The sequence below is a fragment of the Condylostylus longicornis genome, unplaced genomic scaffold (assembly GCF_029603195.1).
Source record: "Condylostylus longicornis isolate FDR11 unplaced genomic scaffold, ASM2960319v2 ptg000137l, whole genome shotgun sequence".
NCBI classification, from domain to species: Eukaryota; Metazoa; Arthropoda; class Insecta; order Diptera; family Dolichopodidae; genus Condylostylus; species Condylostylus longicornis.
The window spans coordinates 1109516-1121687 of record NW_026578105.1 but is presented as its reverse complement, the minus strand read 5'-3'; the positions used below and the strand labels follow the sequence as shown (position 1 = coordinate 1121687).

Here is a 12172-nt window from a genome sequence, read left to right as displayed (position 1 = left end):
CTACCTATTGTATACACAATACGGTCGGTAAAAAGGATTAAATTATTATTATTTTGCAGCCAAAAATTTCAATGTCGCAAAAATATTTTTAGATTTTGTAATTTGGGTCACAATTTTGAGTTTTTAGAAATTTTTTTTTCCTTAAATAATTTGTAAATTTCAATAGATTTGAAAACTTGAAATTTTTACCACTTACTAGACACTTTGCAACTATTCATATGAAAATTTTGTAAAAATCAATTGAATTAAGGCAAAAATTTTTTTGCATTTACAAATTTCGCCGGAACAGTTTTGCTCTATTTCAGAGAGCAAACAAGTAAATTCTAATAAAAAAAAAATAAAGAGTAAAAAATTTTAATGAAAATTCTTTTTAAAACATTTTGTTCTACTTGAAAGAGTAGAACAAATTTAGAGAAACAAAATTAAATGCTCTCCCACACGAAACAACAAAATAAAATCAAATAAAAATTTTTGTAATTTTGTTGTCCTGATCCTACGTTTCTTTCATTTTTCTTTTTTTTTGCTGTTTTTGTTTTCCCTACATATTATAACATTGTTGTGTATACTATAAAAGTAAATAATCATATTATATTTTATTCACATACCTTAAAAAATGTTATTTGAATTCAAAATGAATTTTCATTTATTATTTACCTTTGTTTTGTTTTCTAAATTAAAATGGCAACAATTGCAATTTTAAGAACACCTCTAACAACTTGAAAGCTTAATATTGTTATATCATAATATGTTATATGAATTTGTAACAATGTGGTTTTTTTGAGTGCAACTTTGTTCAGGATATTCTTATGTAGAAAAATTGATGGTTCTATTATTGTTTTGGAAAAATATTAAAAAAATTTTATAATACCAAATTCTGTATTAGATGAAAATACCAGAAATAATGGCTTTTTATAAAAAAATGGAGTAAATAATAAATGTGAAAATTTCGTAGCGTTTTTACTCATAATAAATAATTTTGGTTTTTTTGGAATTAAAACTCACATAATTTAAATATTTTCAAATACAGTAGAATCTTAATAAAGTTGATTATTCAAGGAAACTTACTAATCTATTTCTATTATTACAGAAAATAGTGGTTAACATGCTGGAATGATTTCATTTAAGATTACTTTTAAAATTAAAATTACAAGAGCCATAGTTCAAAAGTCATAGAAATATAATCAAATTATGAAGGCGAAAAAGTGTGGGTGTTTATTGTATCCATATTATTTTATGCAAAAAATTTTGTTTATTTATGAAGTAAAGTCAAGCAATTGGAAATAATTCTCATATTAAACAGGAATTCGAAAAATATACATTGAGTATATCGTTAGATTTCTTAATATCGTAAATTTTTCTTAATTTTTATGATTTTTTTTATATATACTTATTCTATTGTGTGATCTAAAATATATATAAAACATATATAAATTGTATATAGGAAATAATGTTAATAAATTTGCTCTAAACATTATACAAGTATAACTCTAGTGGGGATACTAAATTACATATAGCTTTCTAATTAAGTTTTCTTGAATTACAATACCGTTTTAAGGGCTATTAAACTACTTTCAATTTAAAAGGCTATTCATTGTGTTATACAATTGCTCGCTAAATAGTTAGTTGAATAAAGAATTGAAAATTAGAAAAATAAAATTCTATTTTTTTTTCTATTTTCTTCCGAATCCCGGACGAGCATTCCGAATTGCAATGATGAAATTTTAAAAATAATGAAATTTTTAATTAAAAAGTTTTCAAAAATAATTTCATTTAGTTTGGCTCTATTAAATAAAAAAAAATAAGAATTTTACTTTGAAAAAGTGCACATTTCGAAAGTTTTTTAATAATTCATAAAAAATTAATAAAATTCTAATGTAAAATCTTATATCAAGAATTTAATTTTTATAAAATTTTTTAATAATTAAAAAAATAAACTATTTTATACAAGAATTTTCATTATTTGATTTATTTTTTAATATTTCGAATGTTTTTTGATGACCCGCACAATAAGACCTTGTTCTTATATTTGTAATATAAAATGGTGTCAGAATTAAAAATTATGTTATCGGAGTGGTAATGAAATTATAAAAACAATATAGTTGATAAATTATTTGCATACCTACAGCCTACAGAAAGAAATCACAATTACAAAATAGTCCACAATATTTAAAAATATTCCAAAAGGATATTTTAAAGGATCATAATTTTGAAAAAATTTTTCAATTTCTATTTTGGTAATTTTGTTAAAACAAAGCTATTGCTTCAACATCATTTCTTCCATGTATGAATATTTTACACAAAAAAAAAAACAAAAAAAAAGTAACAATTGTATTTCAAAGCTTTCACGAATTTTAGCACAATTTTCATGATAAAAAAAAAATATACTGTTATTCATAAATTAAAGGATTTTTTCCAATTTTTTAGGATTCAATTTTCTGTCATGTCAATGAAATTTTATAGTCTAGACAAATTTTATATTAATAACAAAAAACCGAAAAACAAAAATTATTTACAACAATTTTTATAATAAAATTTGGAAAATTTTTTATTTATTTAAGCTAATTTTAGATCAACAAGACTTTTTTTTACATCGTATATTATGTGTGCTTTATGAAAATAATTTTACACACAATTCTTGGGTACATTGAAGGTGTAGATGACATCACATTTAATATGATTTATATCGTTGCTAATATTTTATTATTATTCGAAAAAAAAAAAAAAATTCCTTTAGAGAAATTTAAAATTTCTTGTTTTTTTTTCTCTCTCTCTCTCTCTCTCTCTCTTCATTTTATTTACGTATCATTTAATGTCTGACATATTATTATTATAAATTAGAATTAATTAAGCTTAAATATTTTTATAAAACTTTAGAAAAAAAAAAACAAAAGGTTTATGTAAATGACAACCAAAACTGAAGCAAAACAGAATACCTTCTCTGTAACGGTATTCTGTAGCGTTTTTAAAGAGAAAAAAACAAAAAAGAGAAATATGAGAAATAAAATTTCGAAAAATTTATTTAAGTGTCATTGTACCTATTAAAAAACTTTTTGAGTGTTGTTATGTATATGACAAATGGGAATGTGTACGATAACTTTGAAGATTCAAATTAATTAAAATTTTTTTAGAGAATTCTAAAAATAGTATACATATATAAGTATTAAATTAAATAAAATAAGAGTAATATTCTGAAATAACATAATTGGATTTTAATTAAAAATTCTACAATGTAAAGAGAATTTTTGTAACTTTTAAAAATTTGCAATACAATTTGTTCTGCTAACTTTATAATACTAATAAATGTTTGAGTGAATATTAGAAGAGAATGAGAATTGTGAGAGCTTAAATTAGCATTTTTTTTTTTTATTTGGGAGAAATATTCAAAATTTAAAGTGTTAGAAATTTTTTACTCATGATATTTTTTACTAAATTTACCCAACGTCTTAGAATTAATAAATTAAAGGATTTATTTGAGTAAAACAAATTGGCGAAGGATCAGATTATTTTGTTATATTATGTATAACAGATAGTTTGTTTGTTATACGGTTTAATTTAATACAAAATACAAACTTTTTTATTGTTTAATATTTGTTATCAGAATATTGCCTGACAGATACAAATGAAAATAAATTTTTATTGTTAAACTATCATAACAATTACTGTTATCAATCCGAATTAAAATTGGTAACTATAAAAAATAATTTGACAATCTAATGTTCGAATTGTTATTATAATTAAGAAATTTCATTAAATTATTAAAAATATCTTAATGCCGGAATTTGAAAACTTTGTAAAAATTTTCTAATAGCTTAGATCCAGCATAACAGTTTATTAATACGAATTCTTCTTCATTATATGAATATTAAATATGAACTGTAATAGCCAAATATTATATGAATTTAATTTAATATTTTGTGAACTAAAATATTTTACTGCTTCTAATGTCTATATATATATATGTACGAGTACAATTTGTTGCCAAAATGTCTGAATACACAAGAGAATCGACATTATGTTAATTTTGAATAAAATTAAAAGAAAAAATATCATATTATAATTTAGTATAAAAAGTAAATTCGAATACATATACTATGTATGTATGTATATATATAATGTATTAATACAATATTAATTTATCCCTACAGCGTAATTTTGTTTCGCGTATGTACACTTTCACGTAAATGTATGTATGTAATATTCAAATACAACTTATGAGAAAATTTAAGTTTTGCGGTATAATAAAAACTAATTTTCCACTTCAAATACTGTAAATAAAATTTATATAATTTAAATTGTTAAAGATGTATTCATAAGTGTACATACACGTACATATATATATATATATATATATACATATATATTTATGTTTAAGAATATAATCATTTATTAACACTTTGTTGGCTTTTGTATGTTAAAAAATATTTTTAAAGAATTTACATGAAGAATTTATATAAATTTTTAAATTATAAAGAAAAATTACTTGTCAAAATTCTTAAAATTATGCAATTTTTAAATTATATTTATTATATTACAAGTAATACAATGTGTAGTTCTTTATTTTTATTAATAATTTATTCTCAGAATAAGTATTTCTTATAAGTAGAATAAGTATTTTATTAATAATTTATTCTCAGAATAAGAATTCTCAGATGGATTGCGTATAATCAAAGGATCGATTCAAAGCAAAACAAAATTAAAAAATTTTTCTCCTCGAACTGGACTTGAATCAGTGATATACTGCTTTTTCCTCAGACGGATACTCTACTAACTGAGCTGCAAATTGATCTTCACAATTATTATGGAGTTGAAATTAAATAATCTTTTAAAGTTACCGTATTAAATGAAATTTAATGCTTATGGAATCTATCTTAATTTTATGCTTATAAAACATCATACAACAAATACTTATATGTACACAAAAAAAAGTACAAAAATAACAACAAAATTATATTGAAGGATCCTTTATTTTAAATGAATTCTCATAATGATATTATACTTTGGGATTTCATATTCAAGGTTTTTGTATAATATCAGAAGAACAAAACAAAAACTAAAACACATTAATTTTTCGCACAATATTGTTAAATTTGATGACGTGTCAAACAAAAAAATTATTTTATAAAAATGTCCTTGATTATAATTTGTTTTTGAATGGTGAAAATATTGGAAAGAATATTAGAAAAAAATATACCATTTGAAATTGGACCGCATACAATTTAAGAATAATTAGTAAAATTAAATTTAGTCCAGTTAACATTATGAATAAAATCTAAATGATGTGAAATTAAATTGAATTTTATAGAATATTTGTTTATTTAAAAATTTTTTATTGGTATATACAATACCTTTAAAATATTGTGATTTTTAATTATTTAATTAATTTTTTAAGCAAAATCTAATGAAAATAAGTGCAGATACTCAGAGATCATAAACATTGAAAAACTTTCGAGCACGAAATTTCGAATAAACAAATTGGAACAACGAATAAGAGTTAATTTTAATTTTGCTTAATATTTTTCAACTATGTCATGACTCATGGATAATTCATTCGCCTAATGATATGCAAATCGCTAAAAAAATATTTTTAACAACATTCTGACCTCTTTCTATCTTTTACGCTCTAGAAAAGAAATAATTACGGTAATAAAATTTAAGACAAGCTATTTTAAAACAAAATTAAGTAAATATCAAAATAATTTTCATATTAAATACACAAAAAACAAAAAAATCCTTATATTTAATATGTAAAAATTGACGTTTTCTATCTTGTACCATTATAATAATGTGGAATAGAAGTGAAAATTCTTAATATTCCTTATCAAATTATCGTTCATGCAAGAATACCTTCTTTCAAAGGAATTATTTTAACCTTTATATAGTCAAATAAAGAATTTCCTTTCTCCATTATTTCATCTATGAAGATCGAAATTGAATTTTATTCATTGAACATCAAAAAAACGATATAGGCAACAATATGAAAATAGAAAATCAAATAAAATTAAGTGAAAAAAAAAAAATTTTTTTTTTAGCATTTTTGAATTTCCTTAAATTTCAGAATAAATCTGAAAAAGGATAAAATTTTCCTTTATCAAATAAATACCAAGTATATTAAATACAAAGTGTGAGAAATGGAAGAGCATAATATAGGAAGATCCAAATTTCAGAGAGATATAGAGGTTCAAGTTTTTGAGAAAATATTTTTTTTCCCTCGTCCATTAAATTTTTTTTTTTTTTTTCGTCAAATATGCTTATCGTAAAACTGTTGGATTTCGATTGCTATTTTAGGGGTGACGAAAATTTCACAAGAATTTTTTTTAAATATTCTGAATATTCCAAATTTAATATTTGTAAAAAAAAAAAAATGCAAAACATTAAATTTTGTTAAAATTTTACACAAGAATAAATCACAGGATAATGCTCTTTGATTTAATTCAATGTTCTTAAATAGTAACTTTATTCTTATCGCAAAAATTATAAAAAATTAAAAAAAGAAAAAATGTTGATTTTAATAAGAATTTCTTTGTAATTGAAGTTAGAAGGAAAGAACCTTCTGGCAATATTTTAAAAAATTCCTGAAATATGAGTTAAAAATATAAGATATGTGATATCGTAATGTAACTTTAATATATTCAATTGTAAAAGCTAATTCTGTTACTCTGAACAGACTTTGATGTTATCATATAAATTTTGGAGAAAATTTTCAAATGAGAGTTGTAGCTGAGTATTGTTGCGTTTATATCTGGTAGGTATACTCTTTCTGTTTCTTTTAAATACAGTTGTAATTTTATTTTTAAATAATGAGAATTTTTAATTTTATTTATTGTTGTTTTAGTATTTACTTATAAATGAAGAACACTTATTTAGTACCTATGTCCTATTGTATGTCCAATATGAAAGTAACGTATAGTACAGTTATGGTTCTTCTTTGAACTTTTGCCATTAACATGTAGAATATTTGAGTTGACTTATTATTAGAATTAATTATTCAAGAAAAATGTGGTGGTTTTAATTATTATATTTTAAAAAACATGCAGAAATATTAATTTTTTTTTTTGTGTATTTTAATTAGTAACAAAATTCATATGTGCTTAGAAAATATTTTAAATAAAATTTCGTGAATGAAAAATAACTAAAATATTAATTACATTTATTAAATAATTAAAAACATATAAAAAACATGCATAATTGAATTTTTCCATCAAAAAAAAAAAAAAAAAAATCAAACAAAAACAGCATTTTTATTTTATACCTCTGCATTTTAATCCTTGTCTAGTTATTCCTGGTAATAGAGAACCGCATTGATCACAAAATGTCGGTGTATAATATGTGTGAACTTGAAAGCTGTGTGGTTTCGTCGCTACCTAATCAAAAAAACTATTAAAGAATCAAACTTTGCTAAAAAGTTTTTTTTTTTTTATAATGTAACAAAAAATAATGAAATAAAATATTAAGTAATGAAGAAATAGAAAATAATAAATGGAATTTAGGTTTTAAACATTGAAATTTTTCAAAAACGTTGTATATAGAAAATATTATTTTGTAAAAATCTTTAAAAAAAACGTTTCCACAGTATTGCTATACAAACTGTAAAAAACAACTATTTAAATAAATTTTTGCGGGCAAAAGATAAACTAATTAACCATTGATAGAGTAAGGCAGAAAATTCTTCATTATTTTAACAAAGAAATTTATTAAGATTAGGAATTCTTATTTAGTATGGATTCTCAAATTAACATGAAAAGTAATTTATGAAAGAGACTATACAAATTTTTCGAAAGGTAACTCGTTCGAAATGATGTTTTCGACAACAACCAAAGTTAATTCAAATATTTTGTTTTATAAATGACTTGGAACAAAGTTCATTTCAGATTTCCTAAAAAAATTTTCATTTATAATTATTTAATTAATTCTTAATCTAAATAAAATATTATTTTAATTTTCAACATTTTATCAAAGACTTTAAGTATCATTCAATTAAATTAATAAAAAAAAAAAAAGAATTTTTTTCACTTTTAACATTTTCTTTTAATTAAACAACATTTTATGTCACAAAATTAAAAATGATGAATTTATTATCATGACACTTATATACTGTCAAGTACAATAATCTTCCATTAGTGTTGTTCAATTGTTTCAGTTAATTACCAGTAACATTTTATACAATAATAATTTTTTCTTTTTATAAAATGTTGCAATTTTTACATTAAATAATTTGTGAATATTTCCAAAATAAAAACAAAGACTTATATGGTGTTCAAGAATAATTTACAAAAAAGTCCTTTTAATTATATGTAAAACATTTAAGTAACAAAAGATTATTTTTTTTCTTTTGAAATATTTTTGTGTGAATATACACAAAATTTTCTAATGAATTAAATCCTCTAATTGTTACTAAAATTCTAAAGTATACACAATCAAAATGTTTAAAGTGCTATCAAAAATATTCTTTTTGTTTTTTTTTTTTTATAATGAATAACATCCTTACTATATATATCATAAAATTAATTACAATAGCGCACCTTTTAAATAACGTTAATGTTAACAGCTTAATTTATCAAAACAGAACAAGTATATTATATTTTATGTAATTATTTATGTTAATATTTTATGTATAAAATATAGTGTTGTTTTTAAGATGATGTAGTTATAATAAAATGGTATAATGTTTACCCGAAGCAAATAAATAATTCAGAAGGATGAGTCATTTAAAGTCTTATAGAAATTTTTTAGTTTTTTAACTAAAAAAAATATTTTTATTTTAATTATTGTAAATATAAGACAGTGAAAAGAATTTAATAAATAAAATGACTTATTTTTAGGGCAGGTTCCATATCACTGCAATTATATAGTTGAATTTTGATTGTGTGGAGTAATGTAATTTAGATTTATGACAGGGCTTAAATATCGCGGGTTTAAATACAAAAATTTCAATCAATGGTAAGTAAATACCATTTCATCTTCTTAGTGTTTTCTTGATTTTTCAATATTATTTTAATTATACCACAATATTAGATTGTCATTTCCAATATTGAATTGTATGCATCGAATAATAATCACTTTATAAAATAGTTTATAAATTAAATGTGCTTTACCAACACGTGTATACTTCTAATATTGTGAAGATGAAACTAAATCCAGAACATTTTATATGAACTAGAATCAAGGTAATTAATTTTTTGAATTTTAAGATTATAAAATTTTTCATTTAAGATTCATTTAAAATTTTTGCTCTAAAATCTTATCAATAATGTAAAAATTTTCTTCACTCATTTTTGTTGTAATTTTTTACTGCTTGATTTTGTTTAAAAGTGCTTTGTTATCACAAAAAGGATATATATTTTACATATACTCATACACAGCTATATAAATATATTTGAGTATAATATAATTATAATATAGATATTAATATTTTTGCCATTTTTTCATTAATTCATCAGGAAATTTCATTCTTATAAAAATGAATATAATAAAGAGATTTTTTTATTATTATATAAAAATTTAATTTAATTATATGAAATTTACCTTAATATACAAATTCATTAAACACAAAATTTTTTACCTTTCTATGAGTAGAAATTTCTTAAAGATAATACTGAATTTTATCTGAATGTATTATATATGTATGTATATGTATATAACAGTTAAAATTAAGAATGAATGAAGGTTATATATTAAAAAATTAATTGTATAATTAATTATTTTCATTTTGAAATTTATTTAGAAAATTATTTAAACTATAACCATTTAAATTAATTTTTATAATATGTTACATAAGTTAAGAGTAATAAAGAGTAATGTAGGTTAACATTGAAGTAAAGGTTTAATGTTATATTAAAATATTAAGAAATATCGTAAAAATTATGATTATATATATGTACAATATCTAGCGCACAAGGTATTTCGCACCATACATTTTTCTTAATTTCGTTAAATCACTTTAAGGGCAATGATTTGTAAGGCAGTAACTGGGTATTTTTCAAAAAATATAGTGTAATCAATTTCAATTTTAACTTCGCCAATATAATTTTACTTTTCAATTACTTAAAATGTTATGCGAATATACTTACGAAATATTTTGTTCAAAATGTTCTAAAGAATTTGTTATACGAACAGCTATATTTTTATAACTATTGAAATTAATGTTATATATATTAAAAAAAATGTGATAATTTTAATATTAAAAATTTTTAAAATTATTGGAATTTCAAGAATTGAATTTCAAAGTTATAAGAAATTGTAATTCTGATAATATTTACTCAAAAAACTTAATTTACCCCTAAAATTATGCAATTTTTATATTTCATATTTTATTTTCAGTGAAAAAAAAATTGCATTTAATTCCAAATACATTTCAAAATAATTTTAAATATGAAAAATATTTGTTATCATTCAGAATTCTTTCATATTATTATATTAATTTTTATAAAAAAAAAAATTTAATTAGAATATTTGAAGTAAAATTGAATGAGACCACAAAAATTAGTTAATATATTATGTACATTTTCGCTAGATCTGCGAATATCCGGTTCTGGGCGTCAGCAAACTGATCACGTTGGGTAGAGCAAATGTTGTCTAAATTTCTCTAGAGAACTGGGTCACTTATAATCGTACTCTTAATGATTATCTGACGATCACGGAGTAGTGGTAGCATAACAGCATAAATGTGTTCTAATTGGAGTGCGGTGGTTTTGCTGCACCGAGTACGTTAATCAACCAACCATATCCACACTATTAAATGAAAAATATTTCATGTATTTAGTAATTAGGACTGAAATTGCTCATACAATTAAAAATTTCCAAAGACAAAATATTCGTATCATTAAAATTCCGAAAAAAAAAAAGATTGACGTAATTGAAATTTGTCAAAATAAAAGAAAAAAGTTTTATTTTTTTTTTGTAGAGAAACGAAATAAAAAAAAAAATTTGTAAAGTTTTACTATTTTTGTCATCTAACTACCTATAATAAAATAAGTTTATTTGGAAAATAAAAAAAAAAACATAATAATGATTCTATTTAAAAGTTTTTTCTCTTGGAAAATAGAAAAAAAAAATAATTATGAAAAATAGTTTTCTATAGGAAAAAGTTTTCAAAGTTTCCTTATAACTTTTATAAAAAATCTTAGTTATCAATTGCATTGAAAGTTATTCAACTGTGAAATTATGTTATGAGAATAAGTAGACTTACATTAAAAATTTTTTTTTTTTAAATTTATAAGTAATTTTGCATTAACAAAATAATCATTTTAAGGATGACTTATATACTAATTCCTATTTTAATGGTCATCAGTTCTTAAATAATTTAAGATGATTATTGTGAATAACTTGACTTGTGGGCGAGTATATTGAAGTTAACGTAAGAAAATTTACATATTTCATTATACAATTTTGCAATTTCCTCAAATATAGCTTAAAAACAATCGGAATATAGTAACTGAAGCATTTTGGTAATAGAGAGAGTTACTTTTTATTGACTGTCTTGCATACAATGAAGGAATAGCATATATAGCTATATGATCAACCCAAATTTCGCATATTTGGTGGAAACATACTTCTCCGTATGGTCGGCCTGTCGGTTTGCATATTTATTTGGACGTGAGAGTTTCTCAAGTCACGTGTACGGCTGTTCAGCGCGATTGAGAAACGACTTTCATGAAATTTTATATATTATGCAAATTTACTTCGGATATGGCATGGACTAATTAACTGGTGCGATATGTTAAGTTTTGGAACTGAACCATTTTCCAAGAAGTCACCTAACTTTTGGAAGAAATCAGGTGTTAGCAAATGGAAGTATATATATATATTTTTGTGCATATAAAAAAATAAACATTTGAGTTCCTTGAAATTTATTATATGAATTCGGAATATTAAAATAATGAATTCTTTTTAAAATTTTTTAGAAATATCAGGACTCGGAAGCCGAACTATGGACCGATTTTATATTTTTTACAATATCTAAAGAAGCAACTGACGGAATTTCTTAAAATTTAATATTTAAGTTCAGTTTGCTACCAGAAGGTATGCTGACGAACTTTTCTGAGAATTCGGATAGCATAAAGTGAAACTCTATTAACAGCCAAATTCACATTTTTCTAGATATGTTAATTAAAAGTTTAATAGCATCCTTAAAATTTGAAAGAAGTATATCGTAGGCAACATTTTCTAATGCTAA

General features: G+C 21.8%; 1 protein-coding gene across 2 annotated transcripts in view; it reads right to left on the bottom strand.

The window, feature by feature from the left end:
• The window catches only part of LOC129615628 (protein kinase C, brain isozyme-like), a 64508-nt gene that overhangs the window by 31309 nt on the left and 21027 nt on the right, over nt 1-12172 (bottom strand). The window contains exon 3 of one of the 2 annotated variants that reach the window (XM_055530942.1): nt 7250-7361. The exons of the other annotated variant lie outside the window; for it this stretch is intronic. The gene's annotated coding sequence lies outside the window, so the exon portion shown is untranslated. The remainder of the gene's footprint in view (nt 1-7249; nt 7362-12172) is intronic. 2 annotated transcript variants of the gene reach the window in all.